Source organism: Macrobrachium rosenbergii, chromosome 42 (genome assembly GCF_040412425.1).
Source record: "Macrobrachium rosenbergii isolate ZJJX-2024 chromosome 42, ASM4041242v1, whole genome shotgun sequence".
In the NCBI taxonomy this organism is placed as follows: Eukaryota; Metazoa; Arthropoda; class Malacostraca; order Decapoda; family Palaemonidae; genus Macrobrachium; species Macrobrachium rosenbergii.
In genome coordinates, this window is record NC_089782.1 from 40,106,322 (window position 1) to 40,128,821 (window position 22,500).

The 22,500-nt window shown below is 39.8% G+C and overlaps 1 protein-coding gene across 7 annotated transcripts in view; it reads left to right on the top strand.

Annotated features, from left to right (window-relative positions):
* shep (alan shepard) overlaps window positions 1–22,500 on the top strand; it is a 213,753-nt gene that overhangs the window by 68,538 nt on the left and 122,715 nt on the right. The window lies entirely within an intron of this gene.

Here is a 22,500-nt window from a genome sequence, read left to right on the forward strand (position 1 = left end):
TTTTTTTTTTTTGTCTATGGTCTCCTTTCATAGAGACAGGTTGGTTCTGTTTGTAATGAAGATGACACTATAATCCTGTTATTCAGGTTTGTTTTGCCTCGGTTTTGAATGTGTTTTTCCAGAAAATTAAAAATAATTCGCTAACAGATTCTGGTTAACTTTTGATTATAAAACATGACAGTTTTATTAGTGAAAATTCTTCCGGTTTTCTTAGATATTAGAATGGATATTTTTGATGAATCGTCACGGTATAAACATTAACTTTTTCTGGATACCAGCCCACACAAGTAAGCAGTGAAAGAACAGGCAGTTTGGCGAAAGAAAACTGCATCAAATAATTGACTCCTTTGCGTTTTGGAGACTTTTTCCCAGCAATTTATCAGAAAGCAAAGGAGGAGGACGTCTGGCAAATCTCATGGGAATGTCTGGTTGGCTATAACTGGAAAATTTTGGAAATAACCAATTCAGCTTTCCCATGGGTCTACAATAATATGCCAAGGCTATTAGAAGCGGACGAATGAGCAACCCCCTCCCCCCAAATCCAGCCATCCTGTGATGACTGGACAACACTTGGGCGACACGTGTCCCAGTCTTCGTGACCTGAGATGTTCCCAGTCATGGCGACCTGAGATGTCCCCAGTTTTAGTGACTTGAGCTGTCCCCAGTCTTGGTGACCTGAGATGTTCCCAGCCTTGGTGACCTGAGATGTTCCCAGCCTTTGTGACCTGAGATGTTCCCAGCCTTTGTGACCTGAGATGTTCCCTGTCTTGGTGACCTGAGATGTTCCAAGTCTTGGTGACTAGAGATATCCCAGCCTTGGTGACCTGAGATATTCTCAGCCTTGGTGGCCTGAGATGTTCCCAGTCTTGGTGATCTGAGACTTTCCAAATCTTGATGACCTGAGATTTTCCCAGTCTTGGTAATGTGAGATATTCCCAGTCTTAGTGACCTGAGATGTTTCCAGTCTTGGTGACCTGAGACATTCCCAGTCTTGGTGACCTGAGACATTCCCAGTCTTGGTGACTTGAGATTTTTCCAGTCTTGGTGACCTGAAATGTTCCCAGTCTTGGTGACCTGAGATATTCCCAGGCTTGGTGACCTGAGATATTCCCAGGCTTGGTGTCCTGAGATTTTCCCAGTCGTAGTGACCTGATATGTTCCCAGTCTTGGAGACCTGAGATGTTCCCAGTCACCTGAGATGTTTCCTTTCTGAATGTTCGGATGGGCGATGGCAGTTACCTCGTCTCTAGGAAGCTCGGAGACGGAGCAAACTTCAACCCTTTACCGTTTACTTAATTAGCTGGATTACTTAGCAAAATCTAATTTGTTTACATACCTTGAGAGCTTTTGATATTTTAAATTTGTTTGACTACTTATGAATTTTATATTTATTGGCATTTTTAGCTTATGTAGCCTAAAGTGATTTTCGTGATGGTGTTTGTAACTAAAAATAAGTTGGTTTTATTACCTTGTTTTTTCTGTTTAGAATAAATGGCCCTTGTTGAGTGTTCGTTCACTGCCTTCTAAATTGTGCCCCCATGCTTGGCAGTAACTGTCAATATTCATTCAATCAAAGTATCAAAACGATTTGAAATTTTTGTTAGCCGCATCGTCTCTAGCTAAACATCATCTTTTCCATAGGGGGTTATTGCTGCCAGTGCACCTCATTCGGTACACTGTAGGCGTTGTTTAAGGTCCTTTGCAGCATGCCTTCGGCCTGTAGCTGCAATCCCTTTCGTTCCTTTAACTGTACCTCCTTTCATATTTCTTTCTTCCATCTTACTTTTCACACACTCCTAACAATTGATTCATAGTGCAACTGCGAGTTTTTTTTCCTGTTACAACCTTTCAAACCTTTTACTGCCAATTTCCGTTTCAGCGCTGAATGACCTCATAGGTCGTAGTGCTAGCCCTATGGCCTAAATTCTATATTCAGTTCAATTCAATAAACATTTCCTCCTTGTATTTATCCTGTACTTTTCCAAACGAAAGAAGAGCCTGCAAATGATGCTTTCGTTGTAAGTTTCCGTTGAAAGGGTTGGGAGGTTATGTGAATAATCCCTGCAGCTTTTATAAGTGAGATTCTAAAGCGAGTTGAAGATGTTCAGTAGATTTTAGCCGTGAGAATGAAAGGGCCTCATGACTCGAAACCCGCTCCAGGCAAATTCTCAGGCCAGGAGGTTTGAACACCTGGAACACTGAGAGAGAGAGAGAGAGAGAGAGAGAGAGAGAGAGAGAGAGAGAGAGAGTGTGTGTGTGTGTGTGTGTGTGTGCTGGTGGCACATTTTTTCCTAAATATTTGGCAAGTAACGTGGAAAAGAGAGGGAGAGAGGCGGCGGTATGTGCGCCACTGGCTTTTTCCAGTGTATTTCTGGAAGTAGCTGGAGAGAGAGAGAGAGAGAGAGAGAGAGAGAGATGGGCAGGGTAGCCTACCAATAGGTTTTCCTGTGTGTTTCGGGATGGAGAGAGAGAGAGAGAGAGAGAGAGAGAGAGAGAGAGAGAGAGAGAGAGAGAGAAGAGGCAGGTGAAGAAGAGGGTAGCCTACCAATAGGTTTTCCTGCGTGTTTCGGGAAGGAGAGAGAGAGAGAGAGAGAGAGAAGGCATGGGTAACCAACAATAGGTTTTCCTGCGTGTTTCAGGAGAGAAGGAGGTTTTCCTGCGTGTTTCAGGGAAGAGAGAGAGAGAGAGAGAGAGAGAGAGAGAGAGAGAGAGAGAGTTGGGGGGGAGGGAAGATGTGTGCCAATGACTTTTCAGGTATTTCTGAAATTAACGGACATTGCATCAGTGGAGAAGTATGTCGAACGTACTAACGTACACTATCTTGCTGTTAACATTTGATATAATGTAATCCTGTAAGGCCTGTCATTTATGATTTCCCACAGGTGAATGTTACTGTTTAAATGGTCTTGCTTTATCGCATAGAAAAAGTCCAGAAAACTATTGCTTGCTATGGCAAGTCTCCAAAGAATGGAGTTACCTTCCATGAAGAGCAAGAAAGAACAAGAGATAAAAGGGCGCTCATGTGTGGAGGCGTATTTCCCGGTACAGTCTGTCTGTGCTTTCCATCTTGCCAAATTAATATTACTGGCGAGCCTTTGCCGAAATAATTGAAGGAGACATAGTGAGTGCAGAAGTTGTGTGCGCGAGACTTCGGACGTGTATGGTATAGCGTTGCAGACAAAGACGGTCCTGGCATTTTAAAAGGAAAATTGCAACATGGGAATGTGAAACCCTTGTTGATGAGAAACCCGTGGCCTACCTGAGGAAGGAGAGAGAGAGAGAGAGAGAGAGAGAGAGAGAGAGAGAGAGAGAGAGAGAGAGAGAGAGAGAGAGAGAACGAACGCTGTTAGATTCTGGGATTACAGAATTATGTAATGCAATATTGACTTTAGGATTGAGGGCGATGCTATACCTGTAATGATGCCAGACGCGTAAGCTACAGAGAGAGAGAGAGAGAGAGAGAGAGAGAGAGAGAGAGAGAGATTTTAGTACTCAGGGATCACAGGATTGTTTTAAAATTTTGACGTGAGGGGGACATTTCCCTCTGCAAATAGTGAAACAGTGAGACGACGTATACACACACACACACACACACACACACACACACACAGACTGACAGACAGACAGACAGACACACATACATGCAGGCAAGTCCTTGTTCTTATTGATTGAATGTTGAATGTGCAAGGTTGCGGGTCGTCTTGAAACTTATTTGCACGCGCTAATGCTTTATTTTATGTTATGTAGCTGTTCACAGACGTACGTATATGTGACTGATTTAATTTTGGATAATTGTTATTCTCTTCTCTCCCTTTTTTTTTTGCCACGTGTGAACTTTTTGTTCTGTGGAATAAGGATACTAATTCATTTAAAAATTTTTATCGGAATTGAAAGGAGCCACATTACGTCATGAATAATGCATGAGCAAACTTATGGAAAGCACCAAATGACGCCTTCCTCGTCTGCTGTTGTGGGTATGGCGCCATTGTATAGATAAAATCGGTCGATTAGTGTCGGTGGGCTTGTAGATGCCCCGATCGGCTAGTAGTAGTATGTATGTTAACTAACCGCCTCTTTGTTGTGACCGCTGGTACAGCACTCAAATAATGGAGAGAGAGAGAGAGTTCCAATGAGTTATAAGGATTAGTATGTTTCAAAGACTCATTATAATTATTATAGTCCATCCGACGAGACGTCATGTGCTCACTTGTCTCTAGGAGCAGGTTTTACTGTTTATTCACAGTGGCCTAATGATTTTGTCTAGCTTTCTTTTAAACTCTTCAACACTGTTGCTGTTTACAACTTCTGGTGGCAGTGTATTTCATGTGTCAAATATCTTGTATGTGAAGAAGTTCCCATAATTAGAACTGATGTGTAGTATCTCTTCAGTTCTAGTTTCCATCCATTATTTCTTGTCTGGTTTTCGTTTAATGCGAAGAGGTTACAGTCTACTTTTGTTATGCCTTTCAGTATTTTGAATGTTTCTATATATATATATATATATATATATATATATATATATATATATATATATATATGTATATATATATATATATATATATATATATATATATATATATATATATATATATATATATATATATATATATATATATATATATAATATCCTTTTAGTAATATATATATATATATATATATATATATATATATATATATATATATATATATATATATATATATATATATATATATATATATATATATATATATATATAGAGAGAGAGAGAGAGAGAGAGAGAGAGAGAGAGAGAGAGAGAGAGAGAGAGAATGGAGTGTTTTTGAATGCGAATGGGGACGCGAACCTAATGCCCGTATCCAGCCCAGACCCAGTATAACAAATCAAGCTCTTAAATAATATTTATAAGATCTCGTAAGGAATAATAGCCTTAACTCTTTAAGGATGTACGACTAAGCTTGAGTCGGAAAAAAAATCGGATGCAGCACGACCGTAGCATTTGCTGTGCTTAGTAAGAACAATCTGTATTAATAAACTCCATTAATGAAAGTTTAACAGTTTGGGAATACAACGGTGATATAACTGCTATAATATCAGGCTCTGTTTTTCATGAGATTCCGTATTTATATTTAGAAGTTTGATGTTCGTACTTCTTAGGCTATGGTGAGCAAATAGAAAATTTTGGATTGGTGATTTTCTTCATGCTTTTAACAACCCCCCCCCCTCTTTATTTATACCATTATAGCTATAAAAGATTTTATGGTGTTATGAGTATGAAAATGGACTGTAGATTTGGTGAATCGTCTCAAAAGGTGGAACCATTTTATCTTGGTTTGGGCAAGTAGTAAAAGACTTTGGAAAGATGCCTGTTTGTTATGTATACGTTTATGTTATTTATTTCGCTACGGGTATTTTGTTCAACATAACATTGATTTGCATGTCAATGAATTAATCCGCTTCTTTATGAGTGATAGTACGTTAAGAAATGAATGACATATCTGCCTTTCATGACGAGTGATATCACGATCTAAATAATAATAATAATAATAATAATAATAATAATAATAATGATAATAATAAATCTATGGCGTCGACATCACGATCTTAAAATTAATAATAATAATAATAAATCTATGGCGTCGACATCACGATCTAAGTAATAATAATAATAATAATAATAATAATAATAATAATAACAAACCTATGTCGTCGACATCACGATCTAAATAATAATAATAATAATAATAATAATAATAATAATAATAGTAAATCTATGGACGTGCCTTTAGCCATCTGGGAACTATAGTCAGCAGCCCTGAGAACGAGCGACAGATGGGAGCTGTTTACTTCTGGTGAGAGGAGAGTAATCTCGTTATCAGGAACAACTAGGAACAACAACAACAACAACAACTCGATAACCACAGGCAGGCTGGGGCGAATCAGCTGCTGCTTAACCTCGCTAAAGCCAGGTGGCGGTTGGGGGGGGGGCGGCGGATGCTGGGGATGTGTGAAGGGCAGCCGCATCGTGGACGGTATACCGTTAATCGCTTCGAAAGCAAGTCTGGGAATCTCTCTCTCTCCTCCCTGCCTCCGCCTCCTCTCTCTCTCTCTCTCTCTCTCACACAATGTGCGTTTGTGGATGTCAGCACATTTTATGGTTCTGAAAAGAATTTCATCCGTATACGATCTCTCTCTCTCTCTCTCTCTCTCTCTCTCTCTCTCTCTCTCTCTCTCTCTCTCTCTCTCTCTCATGTGCGTTTGTGAACGTCAATACATTTTATGGTTCTGAAAAGAATTTCATACACATACACGCTCTCTCTCTCTCTCTCTCTCTCTCTCTCTCTCTCTCTCTCTCTCTCTCTCATGAGCGTTTATGGAGGTCACCACAGGTTAAGGTTCTTAAAAGAATTTCATACTTACGCCCTCTCGTCTCTCTCTCTCTCTCTCTCTCTCTCTCTCTCTCTCTCCCTCTCTCTCTCTCTCACACACATTCTAGAAACGTCTGGTTAAACTAAGGTATACTTGACTTTTCTAGAAACGTTAATCTCTCTCTCTCTCTCTCTCTCTCTCTCTCTCTCTCTCTCTCTCTCTCTCTCTCTCTCTCTCTTTCCTTGCGTATTTTGTTTGCACCCGTTTTATCATTTAAAACACGCAGAATTCTTATTATTTATGCAAGCGACTAAAAGCAAACAAAAGAAAAAGGAGACTCCTTTGGGGGCGCACTTTACCCTATGCCAACACACGGGTTTCTATATTCTATATTTCCGCCGTGTGCGCGCTTGTATATATATATAATGCATGTCCAGAGCTATATTTGCTACATTCGAAAGTTTACTCTGCGAAGCAACTCGTTAGGGCGAGCGCTCTCACTCAGGATGTGTTGACTTGAAGTGGCCAGAGAGACCCAGATATCAAAGTGGGAATAAAACTAACGCCGGGTTTGATGGAATGTGCAAATTGTCGTGATAACTCCAGATAGCGCGGCCGGGATCGGCCGTTGATTCAGCGGCCAAACGCGGGCTGCGTTCGTGTTCCGATTCGTAAACACTTAGTAAATTGGGGTTGGCAGTCGTGAGTGTTTCGTTGGGTAGGGGGTTATTGCTGTTTTTGGTGTGTGTGTTTTGTCAGAGTCGCAGTTTGGGTTATGCGCGGGATTTCCTCGAAAGTCAAAAAGATGTAGGTTGCTGGTCGTTGTATTATTATTATTATTATTATTATTATTATTATTATTATTATTATTATTATTTTTGGGAGAAAAGCTCTCTATCACGAGAGTTCATAAATGTTCTAAAGGGTCTTGTGGACCCTTTAGAACATTATTATTATTATTATTATTATTGTTATTATTATTATTATTATTATTATTATTATTATAAGGACAAAGGTTGTATTATTATTATTATTATTATTATTATTATTAATTATATTATTATTATTATTATTATGGTAGGGAACAAAACTACTCTATAAGCTCAATAGAGGAATACTTTTGTCAGTACTGTACTACTCTCAGCATCGACCCCTTTCGGCCCCTAGCCGCATCAATGTTATAGCCTTTTACTGTACCTCCGTTCCTGCTTCCTTTCTTTCATCTTGCTGACCAACTTCTCTAACAATTACTCCTCAGTGCATGTGTGGGGTTTTCTCCCATTTCCACCTTGAGATCCTCTTCATCTTGCTGTCGAACTTCTCCAACTCCCTCTTTTCTCTGTCTTAATATTTCAGCTCTCATTTTCTGGATATTTCATCTCTCATTTTCTGGACCTTTTCATCTTGCTGTCGAACCTCTCCAACTCCCTCTTTTCCCTGTCTTGAACGCTGAATAGCCGAAAGTGCCCCAGTTCTTGCTTTGACAGCCTAAATTTCATCAAGTCAAATCAAATCAATAACTCCTCGGGGACTGAAAGCTCTGATCAGTGAGACACCAGGCTACCACAGCAGCCTTTACAGAGGACCTGTTCCAGGAGGTGGCGGTTTGTACTTCTAGCATATTTCAAAAAACCAGTTTAATCTGTATTCATAGAGCTTGCTGGAAGGATTTGATCTTGCATGAGAACGGGAATTGGAGTAAGGTGAGCTGTTGAAAAAGTTAAGTATACCTTAGTTTAACCAGACCACTGAGCTGATTAACAGCTCTCCTAGTGCTGGCCCGAAGGATTAGACTTATTTTACGTGGCTAAGAACCAATTGGTTACCTAGCAACAGGACCTACAGCTTAATGTGGAATCCGAACCACATTACATGGAGAAATGAATTTCTGTCACCAGAAATAAATTCCTCTAACTCTTCATCAGCCGGCCGGGGAATTGAACTCCGGCCCATCGAGTGACAGTCCGCAGCTCTACCGACTCACCAACGAAGAGCTTCTTACATGAGAACGGGAATTGGAGTAAGGTGAGCTGCTGAAGAAGAAAGGCAGCAGCTGTAGGTGAGAAGAGAGCGGGAGGAACGTATGGAAAGCAGGGTATCTGAAATACCCTAAAAGTACCTTCGACTCTCGGCAGTGTGCGGATGCTAGTGTTTGCATTCAATTTACATATTTTTCAGTGTGTATTCTTTGGCCCTTACGTAATACCTCGGCCTTGGTTAGGACAGTTGCCGGTGAAAGAACGATATTGACGTAACCTGCTAGTCGGAAAATATGTCTTATACTCCGTAGTCATTTTTATTTTCTTCGCCACCTAAGTTGGAATGAGGTGTCTTTGCATGTGTCAGCAGGATATATCAAGAACGGTCAAGGAGATTTTTCTTATAATTTGGTGATATTATTCATTAGATGGAAACCCCCCCACCCCCACCCTCCAACTCCAACGCCGGCAAATTATAAGCTGAGGGTTTTATTTTTCGCCAGAAAGACCTTGCTCATTATTATTGAAATTGTTCTGTCTTCAGGGCAAATGCAACATTTAATGAGGGAATTCGTATATTCGCTTTTGTGCGTGACCTTGCCAGAGGGCATATAATCTGTATTGAATGCTGTTGTGTAATTGGTATTATGAATTTCATTTTCCGTTATAGTCTATAATCACGTACATAGAATGTGTAACTTTTTCTTTAGCATGTCCATTCACTTTCAATAATTAATTTTTTTATGGAAGGGGAGGGGGTGGGGGTGGGGGGATAGTTCCCTCAGAGTCTCCCCGTGGAATGACTTTGCCAATTAAGGAGCGGACTTGCAACATCTACCGTAGTTACCTGGACCGGAAATTGCCAGATTGAGCTGGATTTACACCGGCACCGGTTCGGATTAGGCTGGATTTCTTATGAGTGGGATTAATCATCGCTTTCTTGGTCGGATTGCATTTCCTGTGTTGTAAGTTGTAGCTGTATTCTCTGTTTGAAGATTAAAGCTGTCTCTAAAATAATTATTGTTTAGTGAAGCGTTACCTCTAGAATTGACATTGAAGTAGTAATGCTTCGATTGTAGGTTCTTCGACCAAAATAAGATGGTAGTTTTATTTATTTATTTAAATATTTATTGTAAAAAAAAGTTCGTAATAGCAGCTGTTTGAAAAGACTTTAGTGGTGAATTGTATGTAAAACGTTTCTTAGTAGCAGCTGTTTGAAAAGACTTCAGTGGTGAATGGTATGTAAAACGTTTATAGCTAGCTATCATGCGGAGTATTTTATAATAGAGTTATAGCCTTTTATGGTGTACTTTTCAATTAAAAAGCTTCAAGAGCAGATAGGCACTGTGAGTTCAAATGGGGCGCATCAGCAGCCACAAAGAGAGAGAGAGAGAGAGAGAGAGAGAGAGAGAGAGAGAGAGAGAGAGAGAGAGAGAGAGGTCGATAGCGGAGTTTATAATTAAGAGATTCATTTACCTTCTCGTTTGTGACATATTGTTTCTTGCAGTTCAGGTAGCGAGGTGGGCTGAAGCTGGGTTTTGTCGTACTTCTATATTCCAATTACTTTTCTTTAAACATTGAGAAAATCAAATACATAAGCGGAAAAGGAATAATCATAGGGGTTAGTGCAAATATATAAGCGGAAAAGGAATAAACATGGGGGGGGGTAGTGCCGTCAGTGCGCCTCATGCGGTGCAATGTAGGTATTACTTAAGGTTCTTGGCAGCGATCCTTCGCCCCCTTACTGCAACCTCTTTCATTCCTTTTACTGTGCCTCTGATCATATTCTCTTTCTTCCATCTTACTGTCCACCCTCTCCTAACAGTTGATTCATAGTGCAACTTAAAGGGTTTCCTCCTATTACGCCTTTCGAACTTTTTTACTGTCAATTTCCTTTTCAGCGCTGAATGACCTTAGTTGCCCCAGTGCTTGGTATGTATGCCTAAAATCTATGTCAATCAATAATTCATCCAGGAACTTTCCCGAAAGCTAGGAAATTGAATGATTTATGGGTTTTCTTCATTACTGCAATGAAAATAAGTATTGTGTTGTGACTGTAGTTAATATTTGTAGGTATATTTTTCATTGAAGCCCGATGCATGAATAATAAAAGAACTTCTGTTATTCATCCAGACTAATCTTGAGTAAATGATTAAGTTGGTTAAACATAAAAATCCACTGAGTAATGCTGCTTAAACAATGACGTAATGTATACAAGTTTAAAAATTCATGATAATTTGGTGAAACTTGGGTGGGAAGAGGGGAGGCTGGGGGTTCCTGGACTATTGGGGGGGGAGGGGATACTAAGAAAATTAGTTTAAAGAAACGATGCAGTAGACGTCATGTAAAGTGCTTAGGCAACAGATACTTAGATACCTCCTTCAGTGCTTAGATGACAGGTACCTCTCTTAAGTGCTTAGATGACAGATATCCGTCGTCATTGCTTGATAACAGATACTTTCTTCATTGCTTAGATGACAGATATGTCCTTCAGTGCTTAGACGGCAGATACCGTCTTCGGTGCTTAGATGACATACTTTCTTCAGTGCTTAGATGACAGAAAGCCCCTTCAGTGCTGAGATGGTGAATAACCCTCTTCATTGCTTAGATGACAGATACCCCTCTTCATTGCTTAGATGACAGATACCCCTCTTCATTGCATAGATGACAGATACCCCTCTTCATTGCATAGATGACAGATACCCTCTTTAGTGCTTAAATGATAGATACCTTCTTCACTGCGTAGATGATAGATACCATCTTGAGTGCTTAGATGACAGATACTTCCTTCAGTGCCTAGATGATAGACACCCTCTTTAGTGCTTAGATGACAAATGCCCTCTTTAGTACTTAGATGGCAGATACCCTCTTCAGTGCTTAGATGACAGATACCCTCTTTGGTGCTTAGATGACAGATAGCCTCCTCAGTGCTTAGATGACAAACACCCTCTTCAGTGCGTAGGTGACAAACACCCTCTTCAGCGCTTAGATGACAAACACCCCCTTCAGTGCTTAGATGACAGATAGCCTCCTTAGTGCTTAGATGACAAATACCCTCTTCAGTGCTTAGATGAAAACACCCTCTTCAGTGCTTAGATGAAAACACCCTCTTCAGTGCTTAGATGACAAACACCCTCTTCAGTGCTTAGATGACAAACACCCTCTGCAGTGCTTAGATGACGGACACCCCGCAAAACGCTCAAAAATGAAAGCGGCCGCGTGAAAGGATAAGACGGACGACACGGCCGCTCCCTAAAACGCTTAGACGACAAGACTCCGTAAAAAAGCTTTTGACGAAAGCTTTATGCTGCGTAATCCCTCAGTATGTTGAACCAGTCCTCCGTTTCCAATCAAGCTTTGATGTATAGGGAACTCGGGTTTAATGGTATTAACTCGACTAATTGCTCCCACGGTCTTCCTCAATATCTCGGCCATTGCAGATATTCTCCGGCTTTGCCAGGCTTTTGGGATACGTTGCCCAATGTTAGTTTGTTTCGCTGATGCGTCGTGAGATATGTATACATAAATGTGTGTATGTATAGGCTGTATAACGTGTGTAATATAATGTAATATTTATATATATATACATATATAAATATACATACACATACATATAAATGTACATATATATATATATATATATATATATATATATATATATATATATATATATATATATATATATATATATATACTCACACATACATACATACACATAAAATATAGCTAAAATATAGATATGCGTATTTCTAAAATATAGATATGTGTATTTCTGCATTTTATTTTATTGTCTATGCACCCAGGTTCTGTGGAAAATTAGATTACTTATGTATGAGACCTACAGTATCTCTCTCTCTCTCTCTCTCTCTCTCTCTCTCTCTCTCTCTCTCTCTCTCAGCCGGGTGCATAAACAGTAAAATGCATAGAGGTAAAATTTGAATGCATTGTCGTCATACTAGGCAAACGCATGTCTATATTTCAAGGGTGCCTTGGGCGAGGTTCTTATATTCTCTCCAGAGGTGTATTAAATTGCACGTTGGTGTGAAGAGCCATTGTTCGTCGAAAGGAGAGACTTATCGCCCTTCTCCGTGTGTGCAAGATGAATCCAATTTCAGGCTAACAGTTTCACTTGTCGGCAGCGCAAGAGCGTTGGACTTCACCTGCTGTCTGTGTTTTGGGACGTTTTGGGGGGTATTAATACTTTTTGTTTCTGCGTTATAGGGAATTTCGCTTGTTTTGAGCGAGACAGCCTTTTGTTTCCTAGTATCTTGAATCAGGGTTTACAATCTCTCTCTCTCTCTCTCTCTCTCTCTCTCTCATTTGGTCTCTCTCTCTCATTCTGTTAAGCATTTGAGTACATTCTGACAAGCTCTCTAATCTCTCTCTCTCTCTCTCTCTAGTAGCACATTTGGTAGCGCGCATTCTGACAAGCGACTAACCTCTCTCTCTCTCTCTCTCTCTCTCTCTCTCTCTCTCTCTCTCTCTCTCTCTCTCTCTCTCTAGTAGCACATTTGGTAGCACATTCTGACAAGCGAGTAACTCTCTCTCTCTCTCTCTCTCTCTCTCTCTCTCTCTCTCTCTCTCTCTAGCAGCACATTTGGCAACGCGCATTCCCACAGGCAAGTGGACCCAAACAAACTGTCGAAATCAATTGTTCTTGTGAGTTACAGGGCTTAGGAACACTGTCTTTAATCCTGAAACGAATACATGCAATAATATTCCTGGGAAATGAACTCCATGCTTGCCCGGGAGGTCATTTCTCCGTAATTGGGACGGGAACAGGTGACCTCCTTCGCATTGACTATGGTACCATCGACGAGAGTCTGGCTACTACTATTCCTAGCATGTCTGCATGGTACGACTTTTAACTCGTTCTTAATCATGATTAACGGAGCTATTAGTAATCGATGGTATCTTTACCCCAGTCGAGGCTCTCCCAGGGTCTTGCTGGTCCTCTGTATAAAAGCACCCATGACTTCGTTGATTTCAAGGCCTCGTTGTGACGCATTACTGCAGTTTGAACCAGACTGCTAAGGTAAGGTTTGTTGCTGGCCCCGGGAGGAATAATAACCACGTGACCAGTGTATATATTACCTTTTCTTTCTTGTTTGCAAGTTTTTTCTTCTGTGACTCGGCCATTTAAGCGATAGGGTTCCAGCCTGTGTCAGCTTCCAGGTCCTCATTGTATTCCCAAATAGGCTGGCTAGATTTATTTTTAACTCTCTCTCTCTCTCTCTCTCTCTCTCTCTCTCTCTCTCTCTCTCTCTCTCTCTCTCTCTCTCTCTCTCTCTCTCTCTCTGGCACAGGCACGGTCGTAATGATGATCGAAAGTATTTGCAATACCACATGTATAATTTGTGAATTAAGTAGTTTGTTGTTATTATTATTATTATTATTTTGCAGGAGACGTTCTATTATTATTATTATTATTATTATTATTATTATTATTATTATTATTATTTTTCAGGAGACGTTCTATTATTATTATTATTATTATTATTATTATTATTATTATTATTATTATTATTATATTATTATTATTATTATGCAGGAGACCTTCTATGAGGGCAGTAGCGTTGAAAATTATAGCTGGTTCAACGGCTTTTAATTTGTATAGTCTTCTTTATTCGTCTTGCAATCTTCTTTATTATTATTATTATTATTATTATTATTATTATTATTTATTATTATTATTATTATTATTATTATTAATTATTATTGTTATTATTACCGGAGACTCGAACTGACGTTCCATGGCACCTGGATGAACCGAGCCTCCGATCTTCTGTATTACGTACCCACTTCACTTTGCTCTCACGTAGAGTTCAGTTCACGACGCCCGTCAAACTGGAAATCCCATTTTTACTCCTTCGGGTCACGGCTGTTCGTGTGTCGCTCAGGGCATTGTCACTGCCCATTCATGCATGTAATTGGGTACACTGCGAACACTGTCTTGGTTTATGTGCTTGAGGTTGAGAGAGGATTCTGTTCCCCGGGGTGAAGTTCTTGGCAAGGTGTATCCCGTAGGGGTTAGTGCCGTCTGTGCATCTTCACGTGTTGCACTGTAGGCATTATTTAAGGGTCTTTGCAGCGTCCCTTCAGCCCCTAGCTGACACCTCTCTCATTTCTTTTACTGTATCTCCGTTCATATTCTTTTTCTTCCATTTGACTTTCCACCCTCTATAAAAACTGTTGACTAGTGCAACTGCGAGGTTTTCTTCCTGTCACACCTTTCAAACCTTCTTACTGTCAATTTCCCTTTCAGTGCTGAATGACTTTATAGGTCCCAGCACTTGGCCCTTGTCCTAACTTCTATATTCTATTCGCTTGACAGGTGTAATATGTGACTGTGCTGTCATATTCGAAGTTAGCAATGCTGGTCACTCGCTTATTTTGTCGGCGTGGCTGAATCACCTTTAAGAGGAATGAAGGTTAGAGTTATCAGGAACGTGATCTGGTATTATCATCATTTTAAAATGACGAAGGTCTCTCCTCTCTGATCAGACGTTACTAAAGTTATTATCATCACTGAAGACATTCCAGTGTTGGTTTGTACTTATAGCAGTCCCAGGAAATCTCATCTTGTAATTTTCATTAACAACTTTCCCCGTAGAGGGAAGTGCCGTCAGTGCACCCCACGTGTTGCACTGTAGGCATTACTGCAAGGTTCTTTGCAGCGTTCCTTTGGCTGCTTTCTGCAACCCTTTGCAGTACTTTCTCTCTACCTCCGTTCATATTCTCTTCCTTCCATCTTACGATTGTTTCATAGTGCAACTTCGAGGTTTTCCTCCTGTTACACCTTTCAAACCTTTTTACTGTCAGTTTCCGTTTCAGCGTTGAAAGACCTCTTAGGTCCCAGCGCCTGGCCTTGGGCCTAAATTTTATATTTCATTCTGTCCATTAACAGCTTTTGATAGCTGAGTTAGCTTATCTGGCGGTTTTCGAGAGGCCGGTAGACGTTTTCAAGGTAACATCCTCAGATTTCACGAAAAACTTCAGTGAAGTGTTTGAGCTGATATGAATATCTGGCGTCAGGGATTTCATTATCGGATTGGGGCGTTTGACTCTTGTGATTGGGTTTTAATTTTGCCTATCCTGAAGGGCATAAATTGCGGATGGTAGGACACGGTATACCCCTGTGAATGTCGAGTATACTGTTTCTTTGAGGATTTTGAAGCTCTCTCTCTCTCTCTCTCTCTCTCTCTCTCTCTCTCTCTCTCTCTCTCTCTCTCTCTCTCTCTCTCATGATAAATGTTTATAATTATCTCTCTCTCTCTCTCTCTCTCTCTCTCTCTCTCTCTCTCTCTCTCTCTCTCTCATGATAGATGTTTATAATTATATGCAAGTGATTCTGCTTGGTCAGTCTCTCTCTCTCTCTTTTCATAGTAAATGACCGTAATTATTGTGCGCCATTTAAGTACAGTATCTGAATGGCCATATTGGGCGACGGTGAAAGAAAAATATTAAGAACTATCCAGTCCCTCTCCCGCTCCCTCTCCCTCTCCCTCTCCCTCTCCCTCTCCCTCTTCCTCTCCCTCTTCACGCTAAGGGTTACCACAGAGGTACAGAGATACTTTTCTTAGGGTCTGTAGAAAGGGTTATTAGAATCTGAATGGAATGTGTTTAATTATTATGCATGATCATCCGGTTCCGGTGCATGTTTTCCCCCAGGATGGAATGTCCATTCGCTTTATAGTGTTATATTTTGAATGTTATTTTGCGAGATTCGTTTTTCGTAATTTTCTGATCTCGGATCATATCAGCAAAACACTTTTTGGCGTTGATGATGACTAGTAGTTGTGGTTCCAGTGTGTGTTGTTAATAATTTGTATGTATTATATATTATCATTTAGCAAATATTTGCAGTTCCTCGTTGACGGGTCGATATCGTTCTCGGCTAGCACTTTGCTGGGCCTGCGTTCGAGCCTCCGACCGGCCAATGAAGAATGAGAGGAATTTATTTTTGGTGATAGAAATTCATTTCTCGCTATATTGTGGTTCGGATTCCACAATAAGCTGTAGATCCCGTTGCTAGGTAACCAATTGGTTCTTAGCCACGTAAAACAAGTCAAATCCTTCGGGCCAGCCCTAGGAGAGCTGTTAATCAACTCAGCGGTCTGGTTAAACTAAGATATACTTGACTTTGCAAATATTTACTCGTTTTTTTGTATCATGTCACTGAAAGATTAAGCATAGATGACTATTGTTGTCCAGCTGTTGCCTGTTTGAATTAAATGCACCTGGTTTGAATCACAATCGTGGTAGTAATGTGAATCTCATCGTCAGTACAGTAATAAACTGTTAGATTGAAATTGCTTGAGGCGGTGGTTTGATTTTGTAAGGAGATTCAGCGACATTTTCTTGATATTGGACATTTGTGGGACATTATGGATTATTGCTGTAGTTCTTGTTAATTGGGAGGTCAGGCGATATTTTTCCTCTTTGAAAGTGGCTTGAATCCATGTAAACTTTACTGTTGAGGACAGCCATCAATTCTTAATACTTGGTCTTATTATTCCATTCTCATTTTAAATCTAAGGCAGCTGGAATTTAGTTGTTATTAAGACATTAATTCGTTGTTCGTGTCTAAAGCTCCTTTCGATAAACCTTCACTGTTGAGGACAGCGATCAGTTCTTAATACTTGACCTTATTATCCCATTCTCCTTCTAAAACTCAGACAGCTGGAATTTATTTGTTATTAAGAACTAAGGCAGCTGGAATTTATTTGTTATTAAGATATTAAATACAATGTTCGTGTCTAAAGCTCCTTTCGATATCACCAAGGTCTATAGATTTAATCTATAGACGTTGGATATCACAGTGTGGGAGAATTCGACCATAGCCCTCAAATCTATTGCTGTAGCTGGCTCTGAGTGAATAGCAGTATTTACAGTGAGGTGATATTTGATGGTTGAATTCGTATGTAGGAAGCTGTGTGACGTTAAGGACAGTGTAAACAGACAGACGAAGTAGCAACTGATACTGGTATTTACCAACCACTCCGGATTTACGTGGAACTTAATTCTCGTTGTATTGTTCTTCTCATGGTTTATAGACTTTGCTAATTATAACATCGTTGGCGGAGCTGGTTTTTGTCTGACAGTTCGAGTTGAATCTCAAGTCGTCCACGCTGTGGGCATTGCTTGAGGTTGTTTGCAGCGTCCCTTCGGCCCCTAGCTGCAACCCCTTTTATTCCTTTTACTGTACCTCCATTTATATTCTTTCCTCCGTAGTACTTTTTTACCCTCTTCTAACAATTGTTTTATAGTGCAGCTGCGAGATTTTCCTCCTGTTACACCTTTGTAACCTTTTACTCTCAATTTTCCTTTCAGCACTGAATGACCTCAGAGGTCCCAGGTCGTCCATTTTGAAATTTGGATTCGATTTTCCTTCCATCCTGAACTGACGTCAGCGCTGTCTGTTGAGCACCAGGCTGATTCCAACACGAACCTTTTCCACTTCCGCTTGCATTATGTTCTTATACAAGCTGCATTATATTCTTATGCCACCTGCATTATATTCTTTTGGACATTGCTCCCTGGAGGTGTCACGTTGCAATCTGACGACCACCCTACACTGAAGCTGGGAGCTGTCTGAGAGTCCACTGTTTGACCAGTCAAATTCCTACTCCCATCCCTCTTACCGTTGGCCTTAACAGCCCATTCCTCCCTTCTTCCCTCCCTCCCCTCCCCTGCCCCTCCCCCCTCCACGTTTTCTGTACTGTATATGGCGTTCTCAGTCCTCTATCTCGCGTTTCAGAGATTTATGGTGTGGCCCAGTGCACAGTGCAGGTCTATCATCACTTACAAGGGAGTCCATTATATCGGCCAGAATTTAGTATTTTTGTAGTGATGGTGTCTATATTTATTTAGTTTTTCTGGGTGCTAAATTTGATCTTATGTTGAGCGTAAGGTCAAATCTAGCATTTTTAGCAAATATGATTAAAGAGATATTTTTTTATATCAAGATTTTTCTGTTTTATTTTGGGTTGGCATCTTTCTGCTTCGTTGTTAGGTAACAATGCAGAGATTTCATGGTGCATTTCTATGTCCTATTGACTTGTGTTTATGTCTTTAATCCCTCCTCATTCCCTTATGTAATATTATTGGAAATTATCTTTTGTGTTCACTTAGAGTCTGTATAGTCTTCTGAGCAATAATAATAAAAGTACTGTTGAGGAATATTTTCTGCTTTCCAGTAATTTATACAAAGAATAAACGTGGTTAAATTTTTTGTTAGATTGGGATGCTAAGATTGTCATACACCTGCTTGTCTTTTCCTCCTCAGATATTTAGTTTATTTTTCTATGTTTGCCTTGTGTAGGAGGGGAGTTGAAGAAACCTCTGTGAAATCCCACTCATTAAATAGTGTATGTATTTCACCAAGCCAACCGAGGGATGCCTCGCACGATAATGAGAGCTCCATTTTCATAGGTCGTTCGATCTCGCTGTCACAGTCTGTAATAATCTTAATCATGATTTGTAAAAGAAAAGCCTCGTATTGTTTTCGATAAGAATGGGTCGACTTTTCCACGTATTACGTAGTTGCCTGTTATTCTCTGATATGTTTCCGCCTTTCACCAAACGGCATTGTGTAGTGAGGAAGCCAGCGTCCTAAGTTAACGGATTTTAAGGCTTGTTTAGCATGAATGTCTGCTTAATTTGCATAACTATGATGGCAATAGTCAAATTGTTTGAGCCAGGAGCGTATTTATTTGCTTTTTTTTGGTTTTGAAAATGGTGGCCAATGATATTCTTGTGTTATTTAGTTTATATCTTGAGAAGTTCTTCATTGGAGGGGTGGGTAGAGCTCTCGGCTAGCACGCTGTTGGCCCAGCGTTCGAGTCTCCGACCGGCCAATGAAGAATTAGAGGAATTTATTTCTGGTGATAGAAATTCATTTCTCGGTATAATGTGGTTCGAATTCCACAATAAGCTTTAGGCCCCGTTGCTAAGTAACCAGTTGGTTCTCAGCAACGTAAAATAAGTGTAATCCTTCGGGCCAGCCCTAGGAGAGCTGTTAATCAGCTCAGTGGTCTGGTTAAACTGAGGTATACTTAACTTTATCCTGGCCTGGGACTGGCTTCAAGGCGATGTCCTTACTGTCGGTTAAGAAACGAGAAGCCTATAGCCTAAGTGCCTTTGTTAATTAACATGTTTTCAGTCTTGTCATTTTGATTGATTGAATTCTGCGAACTGGCAGCTCGGCTCTTCTTCTTTCGACCTTATTAGTCCCACTGTATAGCAGGGTCGACCGCTTGAGTCAACTTTCTCCATTCATTTCTATTCCATGCATCCTCCTCCCCGAGTCCACCTCTTCCACATACTGGCGGCTCTGCAACTGTGGGTTATACGTGATAGCATCATTTTTTAAACGTAATGTCATTGTAACTTTATCATTGATTTTTATATTTGCTTTTTCGAAAAGTTATTACAATTTTTGCTACTTTTGGGTTTTGCCTTATGCATTTCCTATTTATGTTTGTGTTTATATAATGGGTATAAAAACGTATGGTTTTAGAATAAGTTTACAAGTTTCAGAATGCTTCTGTTATATGTATTTTGTTGATATGAGTTCACTTGGTACACATATTATAGCCAAAACATGTTTCTGACTAGAAATTGGATGGAGTTCCAGTTTTCTCTCTAAATTGTCTTTTTGCAGCCCTAAGATGAACTGTAATCTACTTAGAACTGCGCTTAGTTATTTGATTTCCTACTGCCTAAATATGTTATGGATTGTTTTAGCACACACATCACACACACACACACACACACACACACACACTATCAGACAAACACACACACACATTAATCTTATATTTTTTTAGCGCACATCCCACACACACACAGTACACACACACACACACACACACACACACACACTATTAGCCGAGATAAAATACTTTAAGGAATTATTATTAATCTTCTTATATTTTTTTAGTGCAGGCATCCCATACGCGGTTGTATGTGGATACAGTACACACACACACACACACACACACACACACACACACACTACACATCAGAGATAGAATACACACACACAATTATTATTATTGAATGTTATATTTTTATTAATCTTGCCATCCCATACGCGGCCGTATGTGCATGCAGTAACACACACACACACACACACACACACACACACACACGTACACTATTAGCCTAAATAAAATACTTTAAGGAATTAACTTGAAGGAATTATTATTATTATTAATACTATTCATGTTACAATAATCTCACGCAAGCTGATCCCCGGAGAGGCGAACAGCGGCGAGAGAGACCGACCGACCGACGTCATTTTAAAGCGGCATGAAAGTTCAAGATTAAAGATGTGAGAAAGGTTTTAAGCAGACGTGCCTGGGCACTGTGGCTGCAGTTTAGCAGCGGTTTGTGCGTTCGTTTGTTCGCCTGGGGTGCTGGCTGCTGCTGCTGCTGCTGCTGCTGATGCTGCTGTGCCTTCTTCTTCTTCTTCTTCTTCTTCTTCTTCTTCTTCCTTCCGTCACTTTGCACCAGGGGTATTCAATACCTTCGGTTCGGAAGAAGAAGAAGAAGAGGAGGAAGAAAACCTCCTCCCGTAAGAGCGCTGCTGAGAGAGAGAGAGAGAGAGAGAGAGAGAGAGAGAGAGAGAGAGAGAGAGAGAGAGAGAGAGAGAGAGTGTGGGGTGGGGGTGGGTAAAGGCGTTGTGGTTATAGAAATAAGAGGAAGCATGCCAGTTAAGAGAGAGAGAGAGAGAGAGAGAGAGAGAGAGAGAGAGAGAGAGAGAGAGAGATGTTTTCTTTTTTAAATATAATTATCGATATATTTAGATTGTACATGAGATATATATATATATATATATATATATATATATATATATATATATATATATATATATATATATATATATATATATATATATATATAATATGTTTATATAATATAAAAGAACTATCTGTAAGTTTCAAGCCTTATTTCTGCCTCTACTGGACTGCCAGATACTGGAATTGTTATTGACGCCGACAGTAATAACCTCTTCCTAACCCCTGAGAAATAGTCGGGACGGGTTGAGGGCTTCATTCAATGGTTTATGGGGTTCCCTATGGATAAACAAGAGCTGAAGGTCCGTGGTGGGTTTTGGGGGTTTGGGGGAGGGTTAAAGCTTTTAAATATATGGTTTATATAGGGGTTCGCCGTACGGACAGTCAATGGAGAGAGAAGGTACGTAGCGAAAATAAACTGCAGCAGTTTTATTGCTGCCTCTCTCTCTCCCTCTCCTGTGCATCGTTTGAAAGTGAAATGAATCATTCCAGTGACCAGTCGGTGAATTGAAGAGTCTCACGTCTTATTGACTTAGCAGCGTTCCTGGTTTATGTTTGTTTGTGTGTGTGTGTGGCTGTGTGTGTATGTGTGTGTGATTGCGTGCTGTGTAAAGGGTAAATGAATGTAATTGAATTAGTTAAATGATTACAGATAGGTTTGTTTTCTGTGTAGGCACTATAGGCTATGTTATTATATATATATATATATATATATATATATATATATATATATATATATATATATATATATATATATATACATATATATACGCATACATATATATACAAATATTCTCATCATTCATTCATGGAATATGTGTATGTGGGTGGATATGTAGCCTGTACATTGTATGTGTAAAGTAAGGGACATGGTGGCACTGCCGTCCTTGATATAATTGTTCGCTTACGTAAGAGTAGCGAGAATATTGCGTATACAGTGCATATTCATTCATATGCAATGAGATGCCTTTTTTTTTGCGATCTCATTTCCATATGATTTGGTGGACCCTTTAATTTGTTTCCGTAATGAAATTAGTTCTTACCATTATACATTCGGTCTGGTTGATTTTCCGCCATAAGGCTTAATCCTCTCTCTCTCTCTCTCTCTCTCTCTCTCTCTCTCTCTCTCTCTCTCTCTCTCTCTCTCTCTCTCTCTCTGTCAGCCAAACAACTTTAATGGTCTTCTCTCCATGCTTCTTCTCTCTTACTCTGATTGGAAACTGATTTTTTAAATGACTTTTAAAGGAAAAGGAATCCTTGTTTTGTAGGCTGTACTGAATACAATCTCTTTCTAATCCTCTTTTGATTGGATAACTTGAAGGGTTGTTTTTGGAGGAGTTTTATAATTATATATATATATATCTGTATATCT